The sequence below is a fragment of the Dryobates pubescens genome, chromosome 2 (genome assembly GCF_014839835.1).
Source record: "Dryobates pubescens isolate bDryPub1 chromosome 2, bDryPub1.pri, whole genome shotgun sequence".
In the NCBI taxonomy this organism is placed as follows: domain Eukaryota; kingdom Metazoa; phylum Chordata; class Aves; order Piciformes; family Picidae; genus Dryobates; species Dryobates pubescens.
This window is the reverse complement of record NC_071613.1, coordinates 11348497-11375356: the sequence shown is the minus strand read 5'-3', so window position 1 is coordinate 11375356 and position 26860 is coordinate 11348497. Positions and strand designations below refer to the sequence as shown.

Below are 26860 nucleotides of genomic sequence, written 5' to 3'. Positions count from 1 at the left end.
CTCCAAATCAAATTAATTTGAACTTGCAGGTATCTTAGGCTTTTTTGTGATAATGAATTGAACTGCATAACCAAGATTGTATAACTTCTTTCATGAGCTGTTTGTGTTGGTACTTCTGTGTTTTCCAGTATAATAAATCTGTTTTGTTGTGGAGGGGGAGAGAGGCATGTTATCCATTGTCATTCTCTTGTGGAAAGCCAATTCTTTTTCTTGCATTTTTTTAACTGAATTTTCTGTGGAAATGTGGTAAGCTGTTATCAGTTCTTTCTTTCTTCCTTCCTATCTCATTCTAATATATTCAGAAATTCCTAGTTCATTTGACAATCCACTTGAATTTGACAGTCATTCAGATGTAAATTGTTATTAAATAACTTAAGTTTCTTGAAAAGAAGTAGCCAGGCTGAGGTGACAAACCTAAATTTATTAACTCCCTTGACGAAAGGTTTGTGACATAAACTCAGTTATTAGCATGAGAGAAGCCCAGGTGGGAGTCACCTTATAAATGCTTCAGCATTTGATCGGTGTTTGTGCCTTCGTTAGACATCAAAAGTCAGGTAAATGTCAGGTGTAAAGCTGTAAGAAGCCAAGTGGTGTTGCTTGCTTTGTTTTCACCTTCCTTTATCCAGGATGCATAGTGAACAATAGAAGCACTGGTTTTATTGATTTGCTGGCTGTTTTAGTTATGGTTAGTAATTAGTATCCTCTGTTATCCTTAATTATTTTAGAAAATGTTATTTATATTTCAATTCATTAGACTTGAAGCTTTTTTGCCAATAGAATCCATACTGATTTATTTCTTTTGATGTGGTTAGATCTATGGCTGTAGTGACCTCTATGTCTTACTTCTACTTTTGGCTGAATATTCTAAAAATGTTGTGTTTTCCTGTTTTAATAGTGTCTAAGGTTAAGTTTCCCTGAGGTACTGGTAAAAGATAATGCCAAGAAAATTCCTGGCAAATTTTCAAGAAGGGCAGGTCCCTTGAGTTCCAAGAATGATGGGTCAAGGAGGAAGCAGACGTGTTTTCTGGTAGCCCAGAATAAGAATTGGGTCTGTGCTAGATTTAGTCAAGTAAAGCACGTAACAGGAAAGGTAGCCTACAAATTCTTTGAATTTGGGCTGTATGTGAAGCACATTTGCAGCTACCAGAATCAATAAGTTTACAATGAAATGAAATACTATAGCGCATTCATCTTTATGCTAGCTTTTTTTATCCTTTACTTGGAATGTTAATTTCTAGAGATGCAATGATTTCATTCCTTCTGACTTTCTCTTATTTACATCGATGTTTATTCCTATCAGTAAACTGTGTACTACTGTGCTACAAGGTGGCTTGAGTATGAGAAGTTTCTACCTTTCATTTGCATTGAGACAAAGTTGATGGTTCAGAAGAAAAAAATAAATATTATAGCTGCCTAATTCTGCAGGAATGTGATATTATTTTTTTCTTGAAAGAAATGTTTTCCATTATTTAAAAAATAATTATTTTAACATAGTTTTTAAGTATTAGATGCTTGATTTGAAAGAGAACTTGACACAATCTATCCAGGCAATTTGCCGTGGTTCTCAGTAGTATTGCCATCCTCAGTAAGAAATACAAACAATTAAAGTTTCTATTAATTCATCACAACTTCATTATTAGCTTCATTTACACCATTTGACCTATGTCTTTTTTACTAAGGAAGTTTTATGCCTACAAATCCAGACCATAGGAGGAAGTTGTTTGCCACGGCTTTGTCTGTTGTTTCTTGTGGAAATACACTCTTAGCATTTGAGTTGGTGCTTTAAAATAAATTATGATTGTACTTACTGCTGTATCAGTCAAAACAAATAATCACTACAAATTCTACGTTTACCCTTTTTAACTTTACCCTTTTAACTTTATTTTAACTTTAACTTTACTTTAACTTTACCTGCAGTATATAAGAAGCTATACAAATAGGCTATAAAGTTAATTTCTTGAATGCCAAAAGTCTACGGACTTGATGAGGACTGCTGCATTTAACTGAGAAACGTTTATGACTGTTTATTACATAATTCCATACATGACATAATTTAATTGCATTTTTTCATGGCATTCAGATAATTGAGGTTGAAGTGAATTGTCAAGTTAAAGTCAAGTTGTACTCATGCCTTAGCAGAATTCACTTCAATACTCTGTTAAGCTTTTGGCCTGGTTTTGCGATTGGCTGGAAAGCTACTGATTATACCTGCTACATCAGGACACTATCAGAGTTATAATGCCGTTTTCTGTATGGTATATTCCTTCCCCATCTGTGTTTTTTTTTCAGGCTTTCTACAGGGTAAAAAAAAGAACAGCAATGCTAGCTGTATACTCTGTCATCTGCTTAATCCTTATCCCCTTTGCATTGTCAATACTCATCTAATTCCACTTTAACAACAGTAATTGGCTGATGGAGTAGCAGATATAGATTTGTTTTCCTGATGACTCCTTGACTTTTTTCCTCTGGTAATACTAATAGAATTCCAAATCCTTACTGGTGTGATCATGTCATGAGTAGGTCAACAGTCATGTCAAGGTCCTATTGGAAACTTCATAGCCAACATCTTAATTTAGACTTAGCTATCTTTTTCTCTTGTATGTGCAATTGTAAGCAATTCTTTCAAGTATCATACTTATTCCATTATAACGCAATCCGTTTGATGCAAAGGGAGGCAGTTCTGCATGTGAATTGTTTACTGAATGGTAGTTGGTCACACACAAATTCAATAAGCCTCTTTCCAGGTGTGATGCATTCTCTGAATTATGTTGGTAGCTTGAGAGAAACAAATTAAGGCTTGTTTGCTGAGATTTTCAAAGTTATTTCAGCCTTTCAGTCAATGAGAATTGAAATGGATATTTTGTGTTTCTAATATTTAAGGAAAACACATCTGAGAAATTGAAATGTGAGGTCTCTGGGGTGGCTGAATTGATCCAGTTGTTTCTTGTCACAAGAAGGAAAAGGCTCAGCTTCTTGTTTCTTGCTTTCTAATGTAGCTCTTCAGCCCATCTCTCACTTGCTCTAGGGTGTGCATTTCCTTCCCTACATCTTGCCATAGCCCTGAATTGTAAGATGCATTTCTGAGCTGCCACAATTCACCAAAACAGGAAAAAAGGGCAGATGGTCTTGTGAGATTAGCTTTCTGATCTTTAGTGAACTGGAAGGGATCTAAAGAAGGTCAGAAACATCAACTCCTAGAGAATGTGAAGCAAGATGTAAGGGGGATGTGAGACAGACTGTTTTAGCAGTTGTGGGTCACTTACTGCAGACTATTTCCTGGTGGGATTTTACCATTAGTTTTTGATTATGTAAGATTAAAATTTATACATAAGGCTCTATAAAGTTGTTTGGAAACCTCTCTAGGATCGATGGACTTATAATAGTCTTTCTCATTCCCATACAACTTACTTTGTCTCCTCTTTGCCTGAAGCATCTTCTTTATTTTTGGCACTGATATGTATACTATCTGGGAAATGGGAAGTGCACCTTGCTGCCTTCCGTGGACCTGAAGCAACACTGCAGAAGTTTTTGGTATTGACTTGAGTAAGAACAGAGTAGACTGCATATGCTCAAGCTGTCAGAAAAAGCTGTAACAACTGATTAAATACCTTTTGTCTCTTAAAGCATGTCAGATTTAATTGAGTGGTTAAGAACCAGTTTTGGCAGAGACTTAATCTCACTTAGTCTTTTGGCTAACTGAATTGTACTCAATATTGAAAGGGTGCATGCAGTTTCTTGATGGAGATTTATGCACTTGACCAAGTGCTTAAATTTTACAGGGAACCATTTAAATTCAAGTGCTTTGGTAGTCCTACATCAGAAGCAATGCCTATCTTGGGAATTACACTGTTAAATCAGCAAGGAATGTTAACTAGCCATAGTCTACAATCTGGCTGACTGCCTTATCAAAGCTCCCACTTTCCATCCTCTGTCCAAACATTCACTTCACGAAATTGTTGACCCATTATAGTGAAGTCAGGCATTAGCACTTCTCTGTCTAATATATTAGTGTGCTCTCTTAATGTTTCTGCATGAGCAAAAGATAGAAAGCAGAAAGGGGTAGGAATGAGAAGAAACCCCCCAAAACAAACATTTGCTGTTTAGCAGAGATGTTATCTTTAATATTAGGTTTCTTGATGCCAAGCTGTGCAGGTCTTTGACTTCTGCTTTGGAGTATGAGTAGATCCCCAAATTGCTATGCTTTCCAAGAATCTGGCCCAGTATCTGAAACATTCTTACAGAAACAATCCCTTGGTCTAAAAATGAACAGAAATTGTTTTACTGCAAGTGAAAATGCAATTGAAATCTTTATTGTATTCATTTCCTGCTTGCAGAACAAAAGAAGAAGAAAAAAAGACCAGAAAGCATAAAAGTAGTAATCTGCAGTTATGTAGCTGTTTAAGTTTTCCCCTGTTCTGTAACTGAAGAAACAGTACTTTAGGATGTTAATCTGTAGCTTAAGAAAAATAAGCTGCTTAAATATTTAAACTCAGAAGAACAGTCATTTCATGCTATGCCAAATTCTTCTGTTGACATCTTTTCATTTGATACTGTCGTATGTGGAATAACAATTAATACTTATTGGACAAACAAGTTTTTTGTCTACACAATAAAAGATGTAATCAGATTCTTTGGCCCAGCAAGGTAATTCTTGTAAGCAATGTAAGTTTAGCTTTAATAGACCATTGTTGCATCAAGGAACTGTGCTGCTTTTTTGTGTATTTTGCATTATTAAATGCATCATTTTATGTGTACAGTGAGTGTATTATCTACGGGTTTGGAGGGAGTAGCTGAACTCAGTTTATATGTTTAAGGAAGAATTTGACATAGCTGAAATATTTAATTCTTCTGAAACTTGCATGTGTTTTTCAATGTTACTATTTACTGCATTAATATATTAAAATCTAGCTATTAATCAGACTGGGATTTGAAGGTGGCAACAAATTATAAGCAAAAGTACCCTGCAATTACTTTTATGAACCCAAAACTCAGAACAGTCTTTCCAAAGAACAAAAATCTGGATGTAACTGTGGTACAGTTTTAATTAAAATATGTTTTACTAGGTTCTTTCACCATCAGCATACCACTCTGTCTCATATGGTTATCTTAACTACCTGAGAATTCAGATTTGAGGTTATGTCTTATTTCACTTCATCATGAGGACAGCTTAGCAATAGAAGACGTTGCTCAGAAGGGTGTGTAGTCTCCATCTCAGACAGGTTTCAAGATCCAACCAAATAAAGCCTTGAGTAACCTGTAGGAGCAGGGCATTGGATTAGAGACCTCATGATGTCTCTTTGCACCTGAATTACTAATTGATTCCAGCTCATGATACCATTCTATGATCCTGTTATATTGGGAAGTACCGTGTCATAGCTCTGTAATTGTTTTCTTTTTAAGGGGATATAAACATAAAGGCAGAAGAGACAGAGGGAAATACAGCAGGGTATTTGACTATTGGCTGGCAAATAAGAATAGACTGATTTTTTTTAATTTTTTATTTTTTTAATTAACTTGTCATTATAAATCAGCTGGATTTCTTATGGGCAGTGTGGCATGTGGGCGTCTTCTAAATGAATTAACTGGAGGAACGGTAAAAGCTTTACAGATGAGTTCATGAAAAATGTTCTGTGTGCAAGAGACAGGAAGAAACTAAAGAACTGCTAATGCTTGGAGCGTTAAAAAAAGATAATGCAGAATCTGGTCTCCATGACAAAGGAGAAGGAGATGGCATAAAAGAAAATAGAGGAAAATGTGCATGGGGCATGAAAAGTGATTTAGGTTTTGTGATACAGGTGATAGAATTCAGGTAATCCTGTAACCTTTGAATCTGACACCCAAACTTTTGTCTAAAGAGAGAATAGCAGGCAAGGGAGAAGACTGCTTTTTGCAGTTCTTTAAGGTTCTTAAAAGTTTTTGGAAAATAGGAACAAGCAGTTTGGGCTTTGTTTTGTTCTTTTACAGTTATATTGCACTGACCCTGAGATGTCTGCGTGAGGTTTCAGGAAAGGAGTTGGGATCTAGGTTGCATGAAGACTAAAAAATGGAAGATGGGTGCATTTGAGAACCATCACAAACATAGTCTGGGCTGCAGAACCTTGGCTTCAGTTTTTCAGGCTGCAGAGCTAGATATCCTCTAGGGTGCAGACCAAGCTTGGTGTAAATCCAGCAGATGCTGAGGCAAGGACCTCCTCCATCTGCTTTTGCTGCAACAAAAATTAGCTGAAACAGTGTTCAGAGATAATTCAAGCAGAGTCCAAGACTAATCTGCTGAACACAGGAAGAATTGTTTCTCAAAGGAGAATGGACATTTAGAGCTCTCTGTCACAGAACCATTTTGGTTCCTTTTAGAATCAGAGTTCAATCATTACCTATCTCACAGTATCGCCAAGGTTGGAAAAGACCTTGAGGATCATAGAGTCCAAGCTGACACCACAAACCCCGTGACTAGACCATGGCACCAAGTGCCACATCCAATCTCCTCTTGAAGACCTCGAGGGATGGTGACTCCACCACCATCAAGTCTGGTGCTAGACCCTTAGCAGCATCACATCTCTGTGTCTCCAAGGTTGTTGATTCAGCCACCTCCCAGGGGAGCCTGTGCCAGTGTTTGAAAACCCTTTCAGTGAAGAAGTTTCTTGTAATACCCAATCTAACCATTCTCTGGTGGGACTTGAGGCCATTTCCTCTGGTCCTATCCCTGGTTACTGGGAAGAAGACACAAATATCCACCTTGCTACAACCTGTAGCTGAGCTGTAGAGTGCAATAAGGTCTCCCCTCAGCCTCCTTTTCTCCAGGCTAGACAGCTGCTCCTTAGAAGACTAGTTCTCCAGACCTTTCGCCAGCTATATTGTCCTTCTCTGCTGCAGCCCCTCAATGTCTGTCTTGTAGTGAGGGCCCCAAAACTGGACACAGTACTTAATGTGTGGCCGCACTAGTGCTGAATACAGGGGCACAATCACTTCCTTGGTCCTGCTGGACACGCTAGTGCAGATAGAGGCTAGGATGCCATTGACCTTGGCCACCTGAGCACACACTGGCTCATGTTCAGCCAGCTGGCAATCAATACCCCCAGGTCTTTCTCTGCTGGGCAGCTTTCCAGCCACTCTGTTCCAAGCCTGTAGCATTGCATGGGATTGTTGTGAACCAAGTGCAGGACCCAACACTTGACCTAGCTGAATCTCATACAATTGGCCTCAGTCTGTTCAGGTCCCTCTGTAGAGCCTTCCTGCCCTTAGGCAGATAACTCTTCCTCCCAGCTTACTGTCATCTCCAAATTTGGTGAGGGTGTACTTGATTCCAAAGTCTTAGTTAAGTCTAGGTTCTTGGATGGTGTGCTTTATTAATTGCATGGGAGGTGGTGACTGGCAACAGTGAAGGAGCTGGTTCTGAGGAAGTTTTTACATTTTGCCTAACTCTTAAGAATTTGATTTTGGAATTTCAACCCTTAACCTAAGCACTTGTGTAGATAGTGGGACTTCTAAACTTTGATCAGAGCACTAATGTTAGCTGTATGTTTCAGCACATTCCTTTCCCTTCACCTGTCACTATTCCACCCCTAACAGTTTTTTCTGTGTTGGTAGAGGTTCCACCTTCCAGACACAAATGTTCTGAATAATGATATAAAATACTACCCTTGCATATGTAATACAATACCATTTGCTCTCCATACTAAGATACCAGCTAAATGAGTTTGATTTTGAATGCCTTCTTTTCAGTTATTGTACTAAAAGAAACCTTCTGTGAAGTTGCATCTTCTGTCAAGTGAGCTTAGGAGCTCACTGCTTGCCTGAGCCTGAATTCCATATTTCTCTCAGAAATTCTTTTGTGTGCTTTCAGACTGTCACAACATTATTCTCTTTTCAAGCCTGATTTTTATGGTGGTATAATTAACAGACAGAGTATGTTGGTACAAAGAAAGACATCTACTGGTTTTGACACTGAGAATTAATTATGAAATAAAAGACAGATTTGTGCTCAGGCTAGAATTAGCCTAGCAGTTCAAAATACAAGCAGTCACCTTGGAATCATGTAACAAAAAGTGACACCCTTTCTTTTACTATAGGCTAAATATATCTTGTGAACTTCAGTTAGATAAATCATCAGTGTGTCAGTTCTATCTGTTATTCTATTTAATTAATTTGGAAAGTAGTTGTTGCTTTCCTTTGACAAGCACAGAGTTCATGTTTGTTAAATACTTAAAAAAACCCCAACCAACTGGTTATGCTTTTTGAAGTGGTTTAGATTATTATCAGAGAGGTTGTTCATTCTTGCTAGAAAAAGGTGACATTCAGCATATCATTGGTAGCCAATTTTAAATGAAGTAAAGTTTTGAAAGAGTGTCTATAATACAGTTTTTCAAACCCTGTAATTAGTTTTTGCATAGAATACCTTGCACAAACTGCTGGCATCGTATTTTGCTCTTGGTTCCTAGCAGGTAAATGCAATTTGAATGCCTTTAAAGCAACTTTCTTTATTTTATGTCAACAAAGACTCCTCCAAATATATTGCACTGGTTAATACAGCAAAACATTGTGTTAGTGTGTTAATCTTGAGTGCACAAAGAACCACTGGAGGGTAAGAGGAGGGCATCTGCTGGATAAGCTTTTAATATGATGGGAACGATAACAGACCTATGACTGGTGCAAAAGCCAGCTAATCTTTTACAGTATATGATTAAAACCAGTGCATATCCTCTTTTCAAAATTTGTTTATTGATGCAGGGAGGAATAGCCCTGAATTTCCTAGTCAGACAAAGAGGAAACTTACTTAAGAGAAATATAGCTGTTCCATGCTGCTACAATTTGTACTGGCTGCAGTGACCATTTTAAGTTTTTAGGCCTACATGTTCTGGGTGGGTTATTTTTGTGATCGATTGTCACTGTGATGGACGATCCCCTGCTGCCTCCTCTATGTATTTGTCAGTACAATAGTAGTTGTAGTAGTCTTTAGGCTTTTGTATTAAGAATTCTTGGAAACGTTAAGAAGTTATAAATCTCCTTGGAGTTATGCATAACGAATGAAAAAACCTTCTGAGAAAATAGCTTTAGAAATCAGTAATTATTTTCTTCATTTCCTGCTGAATAACATAGGACAGAGAGTCCTTGTGCAATTTCTAGTTCTGGTGTAATTGACATTCTGATGCAGATTGGACCTTCCTTTAGAAGACAGGGATTTTGAAAGATGTAGAAAAGACTTTAAACTATTGATGTTGCTTTCAGAAAAGGGTTTGGTGATTGTGTACATTATAAAGAAGACTAGCAATTAAAATATTTACAAAACTGTGTAATATTATGTAAACACTTTCCTAGGCCAGAACGTATGGTAATTTTCAGACATTTATGCTACCTTCTGCTTAGTTGGCAGTGAAGGCAGGAGCCAGTTGACTGTTGATTATTCTTCAAACATACAAAAACTAGATGTAGAGATAGCTAATTACTGCCAGGAAGGGCATTCTTAGGTTTTGTACATGAATGCTTAATGCATGCACTGGGTGGGGGTCTTCAGAGCTCTATTCAAACATGAACTATTCCTAGGAGCTGGTAAGACCAGAAGTTAGCATACACCCACTTTTTTGAGAGGTTGCTTCTGGCCTGTAGTCCCTTGTTTAGTGCCATTTAAGAAGCTACATGCTTAAAAAATTGTGTGCACATTTTCTGAACATGAGGAAAAGGCAGATGTCACAATCTAAATTTAAGTCTTTGAGTCTCAGTTTTATGCACAAATTTGTTACAGTCAATAATGCTCCTGTTAAACCATGTGTATTAGTTTACTTGCCAACGCTGGTGAAGTTTTGTTTGCACTTACATCAGTACACTGGGATCTGGTATATTTTTCATTGAATGAAGGAATTGGGGCTTTTGGTGTCAACTACAGGAATGAAATGAATATGGAATAGAATCAGTTCCTTGCTCATTAAACCCAAAAGCACCTGCTGTATTATTATTTGGCTGTAAACCAAAAAAGAATGGTTTAGTTAAAACTGGAGGGAGGGAGGGTGTCACTTAATCAAATTTATACAGCTTTCTGAAAGTTACTGGAACTAAAGTAGTTGGTGATGTAATGTGTGAAGTCAAAGAGTATTTTGCTATGCTGGAGAAAACTAATGGAAACATTCACTTGGGGTAAGACAAATGGTATTAAATGAGAAAACACACCATGAATTGCAAATGGAGCTGAGTTAATTTGTTGCTACAGTAGTGTTGCCCTACTGTTAAATGAAGGCTGTGTAATTATCTTGCTGGCAGAGATAATGTCAAAACCTCATTTCTCCTTACATGCCTCATTTTTACATGAGGGCTAATTGAGCTGCAAGGTGACAACTGATTATATATGGCTATCATCAGGTCCTCTTGCTCAATTTGCAAATAATGTTATCTTTTTTAAGTGATTATTTTTATCACATGTCAAATTAAGGCATTAAAAAAACACCCACTTTTTAAAGCTGTTTTAGTAATTTGTAGCATTGCATTTGTACCATTTTATTTATATTTTTCAGCATTAATTAATTCTTTAACATCTTGACATCCACTTGCTTGCCTTCCTTGTGCTTAAAGCACAGAGGCATGTGTAGTAGTCAGTCTTTTATGCCTTTTGACCATCATGAGTGAAAGGGCATTTTATAATCCCAAATACATTCTTTTCTTTACCTTTTCTGTTGAGTTTCTTGTTTGTTGGAAATGCCACTGGATAATTTCTGTTAATAAATATCTGATTTAAGATACCTTGAGTTAAAGCTTTTCCTTATGCTCAAAGAAGGCCTAGGATGGCTCTGTCAAATGGAAGTACTGTTACCTCTCTTTACCTGTCAGCTTCATGAATATCAAGTGGCCACTTCACTTTATCAGTGCAGAATTAAAGACCATCTATCCTGATGCTTTTTCTTGGTTTGCTTGGTCTCTGCTGTACCCATAGATGCAGTGCAGTCTGTTTTTAAGGCTTCTTTAGGTGTTTGACTCTAGTTACTTGCCACAAACACTAAAATTTAAGCAGCTCATTTTGCATTCCACTAACGCAAGATCTAGGATCAATCTAGATTTCCATGTTCTGGCCCAAAAGTACTGGGATTCAGAGGCAATGTGTGAGATGAGCCTTAAGAATATGCTTGGCGATAGAGAACTTTCAAAATCTAGCACTAATCCCCTTATTCACAACCATGGCTAAACTTCTTATTTGGGAATAATGTTTGTAAAGTATATGATAAAGAATGTAGTCTGAAATCATCTTAGTGTATTGACTACATTTCTCCCCTTGCGGAAACAAGTGGAAAACATTGTAAATGGAAAAATGGACTCAGACAATCTGTGTTGCAGTAAATACATTTAAAAATAAAATGTCATAATCTGTAACTGATGGGAGTTTGATAACATGAGACCCTCTTGTTTACTAAATCCCTATACTTAGGATTCAAAGCAAATAGACACTTTCATTCTCACATCTTTTATTAAACTTAAACACTTGTTTTTTGTGCTAAATAGATTTAGGTCTTCATTTGGAACATGATCAAATTTATCCTTGACTTGTCTTTTAAACAAATTAAATAATGATTTTAAGACTGTCTAAACAAACAGTCTCCTACTTTACTTTATACTTGGCAATAACAGAACAAAGCTTTGCTTTGAGATGAAAAACCTGAAAGGTGCTTCAGTGTTTTCTTATATTCGTGCACTTTTGCAGACTACTTGTATCTTGTAGTAGAGGAAAGGTATTCTTTACTGGAAAATTCATGACTGAGACCTTAAATCATTTTACTTTATTAGATGGTTCTGCATTTGGAAATTAAATGATGCTGCTTAAAAAAGAGAAATTACCCAAGACAATTCTGTATGTCTTTTGCTTGTCTGACATCAGGGAAGGGCGGGGGGAAATCAGAGAGCTTCTCCTGGATGAAAGGAGTTACTTGAAAGTGAAATGTGCAAATCCATCCGTGATATTTTAATAATGCTGGGTCATGTTGAGTCCTGAATAATTTAATCATTTGGTGTGTGTTTGCACTTCTGTATGAGACTTTGTTGGAAAATACCTTTTTAATGACTGACTTGAATCCTGAACTATTTTTTTAATAACCTGTAGTTCTACGAATCTGACTGTACAGTAAGTTGATACTTCTTATATTCTTCATAAATACAACACTGTTCTGTCTCATGCAATATAGCTAAGGTAGGAATGGAAATGATACTGCTAATCTAACAATACCAAAAAAATTTAACTTTTTTTTTTCTTTAGGTTTAAGCAGTATATGTAACCATTAACCAGGTCTGACTTATATTTTCATTCTTTGAAAGCTGCATCTTTCTAGCAACTTCTGGGTAGAAGTCTTATTGCTGTGTTTACTTACTACATACTGTGAGGTCCTCTTTGCCTTCAGCCCAGCTTAAGCCTGAACACAATTTTAATTCTTTTCCTTCATCAAGCCACTTGACTAAAACCTTGGCTTGTTCCCTCCTGCCTTAAATGAGTCCCTGTAATGAGCAGCAGAAGCATTACTCTTGGTTTCCATATATTGAGTTCTAAGGGTGTTAGAATGTTGAAGACATATATCCTTGATTGCTAATAGAAGGTAAATCCATGATTTTCACTTTAGATAAAGGTAATTGTTCTAATAATGGAGGGGGAGGGAAAGTGAGTGTTGAGAATATTATAATAAAAGCAGAAAATACTTCAGTAAGCAGTGGGAATGGAGGTGCTGATGAGGAACCAGTTGTGTCCTCTCAACAACAGCACTTAACTACTTGAATATTTACTAATACTGAGGAAAACTTCAGCAGCAAGTAACCAATTACCACTTCTAAAATATTTATGCAATAAGAAACCCATGGTAAAAGTACATGATTCTTTGCATGGAATTATTTTCCTAAGCTACTTATTTTTCATTTGTTTAACACAAGTGCATTGTGCTTTGTGGTGTTTTTTACTCTCAAGAAAGCCTGACTGAAAAGTACACTCCCACTGTACTTAAGATAACATTAATTCTTTATAGATACATAAAATAAATATTAGTTTACAAATACAAAAGACTCACAACACCAACTCATTGGATTCTAAAGCAGATAGAAGGTTTTATTATGCTGCTACAGAATTGGAACTTCAGGAACGTTCTGAAACGTGTATGCTGGAACTACAGACAAAATCTGGCTTTCCAAAATGTCCAGAGTAATGGTTCCAAATGCACCAGGAGTAGCATCCCTGTGGGTGCTTGTGGGGACTTATGAAGCTCTGTGAATGTTGGGCTGCCCTAGATGGTGACCTCATAATTTCCAGAAGCAGGTGGATGTGGCAATTATAGCTATGGCCACTATCTTGAACCTTCTGTAGTAGGTGATGAATTGTAAATGGCTACACCCAGTGCACAACAATAAACTCAAATAAATCTTCAATGTGTAATAATGACAAGACTGAAAGACTGGCAGTTATAACAAGGCTGCTGTTGTCACCCACTTTACTGTAGCCTTGATATCCATCATTATCAGCTGGAGCTAGCTCAAGAGTCGGACAAGAAGGTCTGAAGAAGGATGAGTTGTTTGCGCTGAAGCGTCCAGTAGGTCCCATCTGGCAGAGAGTAAATGGGATTTTTTGCCTGTTCACTGGGCCAGAGCTGTCCATCATTTTGGGCAGATATCTGATCACTTCATGCTGTGGGACAATATGGCTTTGTGCTGTTTGGTACAGCAGTGGCAATTAAAATAACTAAATTTTTCATTTATTTCAAGCTTCTGTTTTACCTCACCCAAAGGTAATCCAAAGAAGTGATCTTTACATTAAAAGAGCTTTTTATTCCTTTGAGTTAGGAAGTCAAGTTAGACCAGTCAGTGCCAAGTTACTGAAAACTTTAAGGTGGTGATGCAGTAACAGATTTAGAAGTAGAAGCACAATGAAGGGTTTTTTTGTCTGTTTTCCCATTCGCATGCTTTAGACTACCTGAAGATATCAAAATAGAACACAAATTGGTGGAAATGCTAAAACTTCATAAATGCTTTACAGAAATAGCAGGGCTGCTTAGCCCCTGGCAAGTTTTGTGTAATTACTATAAATCCTAAATGTCTTAATGTATCTTAATGTGATGCTTTTCTCTGCTAAGTGCAGTTCTGCTGGGCTTACATCACATGTGTAACTCTCAAATGTATTTATCAAACAAGCATGAAGGATTATTCAAAAAAATGTTGTACACCAGATATAAAATGTGAAAACTGAATACTACTTAGTTTAACATGGCAGCTTATCTAATATTTGTTTGATCTTTAGACTATTCAATGAGATCATAGGATTAATCAACATAACATGTTAATCAGCGAATCCCAGATTGATTCTTCCTCCCCTTAGAGGTGTAGCACTTCTTCCACAGAAGACAATTGAATTTATTGAATATTAATTTATGAAGTCAATATAATTGCACTTTGTAAATTTGTTTTGTGCTTGTACTTTAAAACACTTAGTTGCAAGGAAAAAAAAAATCCTATCAGATGTCATCAGTTTAAAATGAAGGTGATTTTATTAGAGGTTAGAATTTTATAGCGTCTGGATTGCAAGCTGCTTAACAGCAGTTTCTTCTGTAAAGCTGTCTTATTTTGCATTCAGAGTAGGTTCTTACAAAGCTTAATCCTGGCTTTAAAAGATTTCAAAGTTGTGATGTGATGCATTATAGATAGAGTCAGGTGTTCTTTTAATTTTAAAGAGTATTAAGTGCAATGGGAGAATATTATTCCAGCTTGTATGTTCTTTTGCTTATTGTAAGAGTGTTAAATTTTATACGTGCATCAGCTGTGTGATAATAGTTGTTTTATAAACATTTTAATGTCTGTGATCATTAGAAGTATTTCAAGATTCCCTTGCTTCCATAATGCAAGTTCAATAGCTGATGTCCAGGCTAACTGACACACAATCATTCATTGTTTCTTTATTTCATAACAAACCTTGAAGCCTGGAGGCATCAGACCCATGCAGATTTCTCTGCATTTTAGTGTGTTGGTGGAATAAGAACTTCCAAATTTAAAGTAGCAGCATATTGTATTCCATCTCTATAGACCTAGCTCAAAACAGCAGTAGCCACATGAAAATATGTCAAGAACACTGTTTTCTCATATTGGAATTTAGGCAATTTGTTTTCAGTCAGAGCGCTGTTTCTAACCTATTTTTGGAGCCCCTCTGTGGCCTGACCATACGTTCTAACATAATTTATGGTGGCACTGTAACATATGGACTTTTCATCATTGTCCAGCTGAAATCCTCTGTTGGACATGGATGCTACCCCCATGCACAAGCTCCCAAAGCAGATATTTTAGAGTACTGTTTAGTTTGGTGTACACTGAATTCATCACTGTGTCTAGCATGGTGTCAGAGTTGTTCTATGCTTTTTCTTTGTAACAGTTATAGGATATTTCTTGTAAGCATTCTATCTGCAAATTGTCAATTCATTTTATGGTGAATAAACTGATTACTGATGAGTGTGAGCATCCTGAGACCCCCAAAGCTTCAGATTGTTACTGGGCTGAGCAATACAGAAATAGAACATAAAGGCAGTCCTAGACTTGGGGAGCTTTGCAATTTCAAGTACCCAGAACAGTAAAGGCAGGAATTAAAATTACTGTCTCACAGGCAGTATTTTTTTTGTAACAGGTATGTTTTATTTCTGTTGCTTTTTGAGGTGATTAAGCTGTTTTTTGAATGTGAGGGCATAGATTGAAGGAGGGGTAAAGACAGCAAGTAACTAGTATGGTAAGAACAAAGAAAGTATAGTAAAGTGGAACAGAAGAATTTGCAGAAAAGCATTGAATGTAACTAAATAAGATAATTTATTTGATTTTAAATGCTCTTGGTTTTCTTCCTTGTGAGATCTGATGTAGCAAATGGTGTGCAAGTGGTATTAAGAATTTTGTGACAGTTACTGGGAACTATGAAGTGATAAAAATACTAATAGCTAAGTAATGTTTATGTTATCTAATATTAATTTTAAAAAATCTTATAAAAGATTTCTCTATATACCCATCCTTCTTAAAATCTGTGTCCATCTCAAAATCTGTAATTCTGTGCAGCTGCAAAAGACCTGGCTTAGGGTCGTGGAAATGTGACATTTTGTGACAGGAAGTAACTGCTGAGTTCTCTTCCAACTAAATTTTGAGCATACTTTATATCTGCTTTGAAAAAGAAAAGTAGTCTGGATTAGTAACTTTAGCTAGTGCTCTGATACTTTTGCAACTTTTTCAATTTGATTATTAGGGCCCTGAGGATGATCAGAGGGCTGGAGCACCTCTCCTATGAAGACAGAGTGAGAGAGTTGGGGTTGTTCAGTCTGGAGAAGAGAAGGCTCCGAGGAGACCTTATTGTGGCCTTCCCGTATCTGAAGGGGGCTACTAGAAAGATGGGGAAGGACTTTTTAGGGTGTTAGGGAGTGATAAGACTAGGGGAAATGGAACAAAAATAGAAATGGGTAGATTCAGGTTGGATATTAGGATGAAGTTCTTCCCCATGAGGGTGGTGAGACACAGGTTGCCCAGGGAGGTGGTAGAAGCTTCATCCCCGGAGGTTGTTAAGGCCAGGCTGGATGTGGCTGTGAGCAGCCTGATGTTGTGTGAGGTGTCTCTGTCCACAGCAGGGGGGTTGGAACTGGATGAGCTTTGAGGTCCCTTCCAACCCTGACAGTTCTATGATTATGTGGCTAGGTTTGCTCTTTTAAAAAACTAAATTTCAAAAGTCCCCACAAGCAGAAAAAGCTCTTCCAATACATTGCAGTTAATTTGGCATCAGAAATATAAACTATAGTACTGTTTAATAATAGAGTCAGTGAATTCACTTGGTTTGTGATGAGGTGTTGCAGAGATGGATTCTGAAAACCTGTGTGTAAAGTGTCAACCCAATACTGGTTTTTAGGCTAATGTGTTTATCACCTGTTATACTGTAACGATGTTTCTTTCTCTTCTATAGCTAGAATTCCCTGGGGTTATTTTACATAGCAGATCTTCTAGTGTGTAAAGAATTGGTACAAGAAAACCATGTGAAGTTGTAATTTTGTTCCTAGAAACCTATTATGTAACAAATTACAATGGAAGCAGTTTCTCACAGGAGTCTTTTTAGTCTGCTATCAACACTACAAGATGCATTTTAATTCAGTACCTTAAGCACCCTCAAACTTTTACTCGTAGCAATTAGTTCAATTTTTCCAACTGTTCCTTGTTCAAAACCCTTCTTTATTGTTTTGAAACATGATAACCATCATGCCAATCCAAGAACCTTCAGATCTACTCCTGCTTTGTCTGTTTGGTTTTGTTCCAGTAGTGCTTACACTTAAAAAGCAAATAATTCTAACCAAAGAATAGGTGGAAACAGTTATGGAAGTGCTGCATTTTGCCCATTCTATACAGATATATGGCAGCTCAACTTAATATTTTTTCTTTAATACAGTAGAGCTAAAAGTACCTTTTGTTCTATGAGCATCTGTACAGCAGGAACTATCTTGAAAATCTAAACTAGTTTCATTATCAAGCTCAGACTCTTAACTCAGGTATCATTACTGATATTTTTAATTACATGACAAAGTTTTTAGAAAGCCTGTGTAATTACACATAATAATTCTATAATTGCACATCTTAATTATTATATTTCTTACTTGGCAAGTTATATGTATTTGCACTAATTATACTACTGAAGTATTTAATTACCAAATTATAGTTGCATATTGGGCAAGGGGGTTCTAATCTGCCAGCTGAAAGAAAGTTTGTAGCTAGCATTCTACATAGGTTTGTTTAAAATAAATATATTTAACATAAAAGTGATTGGTGTACTATTGTGGTGGTCTCAGTTTGAAGAGAAATAACATAATGGTTGTCTGAAAGATATTTGTGATGATGCAGCTGAAGACAGAACAGGAATATACCACCAGATGGAATTGTAGGAGTCTTTTCATACAGTATTGGGATTTAATTGTTATATCAAAGCACAGATAAAACCAATTTTCCTAGCATGACGTTATCCAGTCTCACATCTAACATTCCAGTATCCTATCTGGGCTGTCACTTGTTTGTTTGTTTGTTTTAATATATATGGCTTTCCCTTGTTTAATCACTGTGGAGAATGCTCCCAGCCTTTATCATATCAGTCAATGGTATGTGTCAGCTTTGACTTAGCTTTCTTTCTAAATCATGTTATTTGGCTGTCTTGCTAAGAAACAGCCTTTCTTTTTCTGTCTTTCTACACAGTTTTAATCTTTTGCTCAGGCTCTCATCTTTCTCTCTTTGCAGTTGCAGTTTCTTGTCTAGCCTTGACAAAATCATTCTGGACTGTTCATATCCATTTAGAATGTGGTTACAAAGATTGCTTGAATGTCTTTGCAACTGCCTTCTCCTTCCCCATTTTTTCAAACTTCAGATGTTTTCCTTTCTCTCATGATCATTCTGGATTTGTGTTTATAGCCAGCAATCCAGTACTGCAAGATATCAGAGTAAAAAATCTTGGTTTAAGTTTCACACCTTTCTTTTTGGGAATTTGGCCATGGAGCATCACCTTAACACCAAAGGAAGTTCTTCCAATATGATGATTGGTCTTCAGTCATACTTGCTTGTATTGTCATCTCTCTTCTTACACTTCTCTTTCAAAACCACGAAGTCAGTTCTTGAGTAATTTTATATAACAGTGAAGATCTCCGTTCTTGGGGCCTACACATTTTTCTCCAGTGGTTTATGACCTTAGCCTAGGAAAGTTAGTTTTCTTTTCTTTAAACTAAATTTACCTTCTACAGTTTTGAAGTTATTACTCTAATAATTTTTCATTATGGCAATGCTTTCCCTCTTTCTTCTTCACACTACGTCAGCAGTATGGTACCCAAGTTAAATTATGAGGGACCAAAGTCCTTTTCAGTCAATGTATTCCCGGAAGTCATCCTGTTCATGAGGTTATCAGCTGTGTCGTAGCATGCAGCTTCCTCTGCATTTTATAAGAAACAGCAGTGAAAGACTGGAGAAAGCCCTCACTGTGACAGTTTTACAAATGTCACTCCATCCTGTTGAACAGAGTTTTAATAAGGTGCTGGTTTTCTGAGAGGGGGAGGTGGGAGTTCAGCAAAATTCAGACTCACTGAGAAACCAGCAGCCTCTTTTAAATGGACAGCTTCAGAGCTGTGAAAACTGTTTTGTCTATATAGACAAAAAGACTCCTGCCAGAAATCTCATCCGTTGTAATTTTTGTTACAGGATACCAACTTTTGCACTTGCATACATGCTAGCTTAAGTTGACTGTTGTGGGTTGTTTCCCAGTTTTGCATTCTTAGCTTTTCGCTGGTTAGTATCTTTCTCAGACTTCAGTAGAGTGCTGCTGCTAGGCATATGGCTACAGAAAAAAATTGCCCATGTGTAATTATTTCTGAAGATAATCAGCTGTGATTTTAATCCATTCTATATATACTAGGTGGTGTATTGATTTCTGACTAATGATAACTTTTAATAGACCTGCCATGCAGTATCAAGTCAGATTCTTTAGAGAATGCCTTAGGCTTAGATGTACTTCATAACCCATATATGATGCAGCAAGTGTATTCACCTTAAAACAGTTGTGTTATCTCAGTTGATGAGACTTAAGATGTTCTTCCAAGCATGCTGAGAGGATCACTGTCATATACTCTGTTCATTACAGAAGATATGTGCTCTTGCACCAAAACAAAGCAATAAGCATTACTTATTTTCCATGAACAGCATTCAATATCAGTAATACTTCTGTGTGATGATGTGTTTATTTAGTTTGTATAGTTAACACCTGAGTGAATGTGGTATGAGATAAAGCAGAGTTTTATTTTTGCTGAAGAGAGTGTATGTGTTCTGTGAGAATAGGAGGCTTTTGAGCAGGGAAAGTAAACAAATGATCAATTTTATTTATCTCGCCTTCACTGAATAGATGCAGGCAACTGATATGTCCTGATAGTGGGATACTCAATTGCTTCTTTCCAGGGATGAACTCTGGGTCCTCATTGTGCAGTCATCCCTGCCAGTTGCTTGGTGGTAGTTCCCCTGAAAATGTATTCTTTCTTCAATACCTACACTATACCCTGTGTTGGCTTTGCTACATAATTGTGTGTTTATGAAGGGTGCTCTCTGGCACCTGTTCCTAAAGGTCTCATTTATTTTGTGAATACTGGAAAGGAGGATGTTTTTACAGCTTTTAATGTATGGGTAACTACTGATTATTGTAATTAATAAAACAAACTACCTGATTATTGTAGTTAAAACTTTAAGGGATTACTTAAAAAATCAGCTTTTATGCTTTTGATCTTAAGAACTTCCTCATATGGTTGCTGACATTTTAGTCTACTTCTAGGGTTGCATGTACCAGTTTTCAACCGAAATACCTTTAGTCTAGTAATTTCTTTCTGTTGATTAGAGATGTGACATTTAGAACTTCCAAATACATACTTTATTCAGAAAAATGGATCTTTATTCTTTAGAAGGACACCGAGACACGTGTACATACTTTGTGCACAAACATTTTAATTTCTTCCTATTTTTCACAGTTAGCTGAAGTAACATAGTATAGAATGTGAAACAATAACATTCTCAATATACGAGATTTTAGTTATAGTCACAAGTTTTTTTTTTTATCCAGGCCTTATTTTGTGGATGATAGAAATTGAAAGGAGAATATTAGAAAAACATTGGGAGACTTTTCAGATACATTGTGCTTTAATTTATAATGTATACATACTGTATAAACTATATAAAGAATCAAGCAATCATGTCTTTCAGTGTTATCTATTGCCATCATTCCCCATGCATTGAGGCTCTCACTATAGCTATTACTATAAAACGTTCCCTAAGTACATAAAGGCTCTAATCGTTAAGATTTTTATTACCAGCCACACATACAGAGCTGCAAATTGCCTTGTTTCAGATTTATTATGTATTACTCTAGAAATTCTATAAAGATCAAAAGAACTGATTACAATGTTGACCTTTGCATTAACTCATCTGAATTTAAATTCAAGTGTTTGATTTGGGAAAATAAGTCCATTTATCATAGGTCTGCTACTGAGGGGATTGTGCAGCCCTGATTGGGAGTGCTGAGACCAAATTTATTTATTGAGCATGGGCTTGAAAATTGTTTGTAGGACAAGAGGAACAAAACTTTGACCTGCAATTGTGTTGCACCCAGGGAACAATGTGGCAGCTGCCCTTTTCAAATATCTAGCAGTCTGTTCTTGCTGTAGAGCCAAAAGATATTTATAGTTTACATATATAGAGAGAGAGCTATTTGAAAATGGAAGCCAGTGAGCCTTTTCTCACCATGAAATAATTAACTGATAAATACAAATGTTACAGTATAGCAGTAAGGTAGAAGACATGCACTATTCTGCATCTTAACATTTTCCTTTTCAAGTCTATTTGATGTTTACTGTCCTGGAAACATAAATATTTATGAGTGTACATTTTAGAACTGGCGTCTCAGCTAGTAGAAGAGTGGTGACTTTATCAATTCATTAATTGTAGCTTATTTAATGTGCATATTTAAACCAGCTGAAAGGTTAGTCCCTTCAGAAAAGTAAATAAAAGAAATTGAATCTAATAAAGCTGAAAGTAATGTATCCATACAGAGTCTTTACAGCAGCATTCACTTTCTTTTGAAATGCCAAAAGTGAAGGTTTTGTCAAATAAGTGGAGATTACACTTTAGAATGTGGGACACACCAGTTTAGTGGGCTCAGTCTGAGGTGTCAACCTGGGGGATATAATTTACCACTTAGAGACATTTACACTCAGGTTTGGAATAAACATGTTATATTTAGTGTAAACTTAAGGTAATTCAATTCAGAGAATGCACATATTTATCAGTTCATCAAGTAGTGATAGCAGGTCTACCAATAGTGTGCCAAGATGCACGCTAGTCACGTGTGTGCGAAACAAGACATTTGTCATTTACTTTTATGCATTCTTACTTGTAAGTTGGTAAGCACAGTGGTGATGCATTAATGTGTGTGTCAATGCTGTATTTTATTTTTAGTTTCCTGTAAAGAAAAATATGTATTATACTGAATTATTTCATCAGAAAGTGCTTTAGTTGAGCCTTTGGTATATTGGGAATGGCACTGATGTCCCTGCTACAGCCCCAAAATTATTCTATTAGAAAGGAAAAAAAGAGATAAAATACCACTTCTGGTATGAAAAAGGCTTGTGCTTGACACATTGGTTGAAACACTTTGGACTGAAGTCAAAGAGAGAGTTGTTAGCCATTGGAATGGGCTGCCCAGGGAGGTGGTGGAGTCGCTGTCCCTGGAGGTATTCAAGAGGGGATTGGATGTGGCACTTGGTGCCATGGTCTAGTAGGCATGAGGTCTGTGGTGACAGGTTGGACTTGATGATCTTTGAGGTCTTTTCCAACATTGTTGATTCTATGATTCTATTCACTACCGACAGCCATCAGGAAGGGCATGTTTGAGAAAGTATTTGCTCCATTGCCAAAGAAGTACATGCAATTGTCTCAAGACACCTTACAAAGTTTGATTTGGGAGCTTACTGTTCAATGGAAACATTTTCATTCATGTTTTTAAGTCATATGGCTGGGTAATTAAATACTCTTAGTGGGCATCCCGGTTTTTCAGATGCGTATATCATATGTTAACTATGACATTGGGATTTAGGCTTCCTAGGATTTTCCATTTTCAAACATCTTGAATGTCACCCATCCTATTGCACTGTTGCTGTGTGACCTGTTCAAAGCTTCATGTTTTCATCCCTAATTCTTCCTTTCCATGTGATGATTCAAGAATAGATAAGGGCTGGTTTAATGTGTGCAAAGGTTGGTAAATACATCCTGTCCTAATCAGCCTAATGTTTTATGGGTTCTGTTTATTCCCTTTTTTAGACAACCCAAGTGCTCCATTAAAATTAATGGCTGCAGCTTTGCGGGGAATTAGTGGGGTTTCTGTCTGGTTTCACTATGTCTTTTTAGCCTACCATGTTTTGTTACCTGCACCATTGTCTGCAGGTTTATGTTTTTGGTTTGTGAAGAAATTTATTCCAAAGTTGGAAGGAAAGACCTGCATTCTATTAGGGGTAAGATTTTTCAGTTCAAAAGCTGTTGGTCATTTATTTAATGCAGATTCCTGAGGAACTCGAAAGCCTAAACCTTTGGGAATTGCATTTCCAGGATTGTACGAAACCTAGGGGTGATGGAGGAGTAACACCAACTCTAAGCCTCCCCTTTCTTTACTGAGGTTGCATACTTGTGATGTTTCACTTAGTTTCATCAGCAGTAATTGTGTAAACCAGCCCTAGTTCTCTCACTGTATTGTACATAGTTCGAAAAATATTTGTCTTTTAATAGAAGCCACGACCACAAATAGCCTTTTGTGAGGATGAACAAAAGGGTGACTCCTTCTGTGTAGATCACAATCCTAAAGCACATTGAGAAGAGGTTGTTATTCATAAAGAGAAGACTAGTGTCTATTCTTTTTCCATGAAGATATTCATCTGTTGACTCTGACATCAAGTGGAAGGCAAACAGACACTGAAATATTTGGATACAAAAAGTAGCTCCTTTTTTTAAACTGCAGTATTTTCCAAGCATAATACATTTTGAAAAGTTGTATTGCTGCAGATGTGCCTACAGAGTCAAAACAGAATCCCTTGTTCCTCCCACCCTTTTCTCCCTTACCTTGATCTTGTAAATTTTAAACTGTTAAGGTTGATAGGGTGGTGAATAAAATGTGCTCCAATTGCCTAAGGATCGTCTTTTTTTCAGCTATCAAGGATTTTTTCCCTGCTATTCTCTGTTCTTATGTTTGCCATTTGTCTTCTAAAACTTAACTTGGGAGATAGTATAATCCTTAAATATTTTTAAGCTGCAGAAATTGCCCTAATATTTAGGTTTAACAAAATGCACACATTCCTTAATTCTTGAATCAATCCAGAGCACTGTATTGTGTTGATTGCTTGTGTTACCTATCACTAGAAATGTTCAATAATCTCTGAAAACTACTGGATATATAGACATTTTTTAGCAACAAGATTCTTACTCAATTAGTTGGATGCAATGTATTCCATGTCAGTACTCTCCTCCTTCCATCTTGTCTTGGACATTGTCTTGCTGAGTCTTGCTGTGCTCTTACACAATTTGTAAGTTTTTAAGGCAGTTTTTCTTCATATTAGAGAGATATATATAGATATATATATGCAAACTTTCAATAATTGATTCAAGATCTTCTTTGTAACAAAGACTTTGCCTTCTCCTGGATGTTTTTCCTCCCTTAAGAACAGGGAAAATAACTTTATTATTCCTCAAAGTAACTTAGAACTCCCTTGTCATTTTGCAGGGAGTTGCTTGTAATTCTCTGATGTATGGTCTCTACCCTAAGGTGGGTGGAAAGTCAGTTTTATCCAGGACCCTGCAAAATGTACTTTACAGCTTCATATCTGAAACATAATGCTGCTCTCTCTGCCCTGCAACAAATTAAACACTTGAAACTGAGAGAAGAATGTTCTTTACTTGATCCCCTGTGTACTCAGGACCCAACAAAACAGTTACTCTTCTCGTTCTTATTTCTACAGTGATGCTTCATAAGTGGAGGAAATGCTTTTGGTAGCCAGAAGTTGCCTGTACATAGTTTCATCAGGAATTTTGGAAGCTTGAGGCAGTTGATGTGTTGTGTAGGAAATTCAAACAAACAAATTAAAAAAGAAATGATGTCACCATTAGGGGAAATGGAATTGTCTTTCCCCCATGTTAATTGCAGGAATAGAAGATCCTGTAAATGAGAGTGGTGCGCTGACTTCTGGCTTGCAGCAGAGGCAGTCAGAAAGTCACACACATTTCCCTACCCTCAGTCACATACACACTTGTCTAGCCAGTTGTTAAACTGTTTCCTGTACATAGTTGTAAATTTTAAAAGAGTAGAAGTTTTCTGCACAGAAAACACAACTTTTTGACAGCAATACTGTAAAAGTTTCATTTGACGGCACAATTCCAGAAACATCCACTGCTTTCACAAAATAGCATGAAATTACCAAGGAGATACATGTTGTGGGCCATGAAAAACACAGGACAAAACATAGAAATGATACTTCATCTTGCTGGAGGAGTGAACAGCAGATAGAGGCAGCATTCTGCTCCTAGAACACAGTCTTCACCTTCCTTTATGAATTAGCATTTTGGGATAGCTATCATTTTAATGCATGGCAAGCTCAAATTACTGTAAGGAACTGTAGACTCTCCCTTAAGAGCATACTGTGATGTTTTCCATTATGTAGAGCTTGATATCATTTAAAGAGAACCTCAGAGGACTCTTACTGATAAGGAGGGATTTGAGAGTTAAATAATACAGTTTAGTTTTCAAATCAAAGTTAATGGTGACTTAGCACAATCCAGTCAGAGCTTTTGGTAGGATACATCTTTGGTAGCTGCATTGTGTTAGAAATTTTGAAATGCACCAGTACCATATCCAAGTGTTGGTATCTCACCATGAGACTGCTGTTAAGGCTAACAAGCTTGACAGTTTCTTTTAAAAATGTGTGAGTGGAATTCCCACTTTAGGGTTATTTTTATTATTATTATTTTTCCTGTTAAAACCTGCTTGTTTCCATTTCTTCTGTAATAGAAGTCATGAATTTTTTACATTTGATACTTGAAGACAAGATGATGGAAAAGTTTGAGAATATCTTGCTAAGAAAAATAATACTTATTGTAATGTATTTGAATATTTATTTTATTTCTACACCATTTTGCTTAGCAAGAAAAATAAAAAGCCTGAATGTAGCTCGACATGAAAAGTGCCCAGTGAAAAGCTGATTTCTGAGCTTGCTTCTTGTGCTCATCTCTGCTGGTATTTACAATTTGAAACAATTGTTATAGTTAGAAGTGCAGGTAGCAGAGAAAGTGGCAGATACAGAAAAATGTATTGAATCTACCAATCATGTAAGCTTGCAGAGTCAAATAATGAAAAAATTGTCATCCAGTTACTACACTGTCAACAGTGAAACTGACCAAGTTTGTACCTGAAACTCCAAACTCATGCTCTTTCACCACTGGAGTGAGGCTTTCTGGTGGGCATTTTACTTAAAATGAAGAAAAATTATCTTGTGGGCACCTTTACATGTTATCTTGCCTAAAGGGCAAAAGGTTGTGTTTTTGTTTTAGCAGTTAAAATGTGTAAATTTCATAAGATCTATTATTGATCAAACTCTTTTCAAAGGTATTTAATTCCAGGTCTTACCAATGTGTAACCCTTTAAAAAACCTTTTCCTTAAGAATTTTCCACATGAAGAAATGAATTGAGGTGTTCTATCGGCGTTTTCTTGTGCCCAGTCTTTCTACTGTCTCAGTAGCCTGGGAATAGTTCAGGTACTGTTTGGGGTTTTTGTCCAGGTTGTGGCATAACTTACTGGGTACCCTTTATAAAAAGGAAAGGTAACAAGATTTTTGTGCAAATGGCACTCGACTGGCTCAGAACACTAAGATGGTGCAGAACTTGGGGGCTATGATAGGGAACCATTCAGCAGCTAGGAGGACAACGAGGGTTGTCCTAGCAGATCGCTTATGTCCTCCTCTGGGGTTGCTAATCCCAACTGCATTCCCAGTCACTGCAATTGTAGTAGTATGGAAAAGATGGGATAGAAAGAACAGGACCTTACTGTGCTTCTGTCTACTGAAAGCCTTTTAGCAGTGCAATAAGACTGTGGGGCTTCAGTGTAATGCAGGCAATGGGACATTCTGTTAATAACAGTGGCTGGCCATTTGCTTTTCATTGGGTTATAATTTATTAAACTATAATCCCTTTCTCTTTTGAAAATAAGAAAGACTTACTTTCAGTCTGCATTCCAGTCGTAGTATTTTTTTGATCTGTTTTCTGATAATAGTAAAAATCTAAGATTAAAATGTCTAAATATGTTCATAG

General features: G+C 36.7%; 1 protein-coding gene across 1 annotated transcript in view; it reads left to right on the top strand.

Moving 5' to 3' along the window:
- The window catches only part of GPATCH2 (G-patch domain containing 2), a 112794-nt gene that overhangs the window by 40227 nt on the left and 45707 nt on the right, over positions 1 to 26860 (top strand). The gene's annotated exons all lie outside the window — the stretch shown is intronic.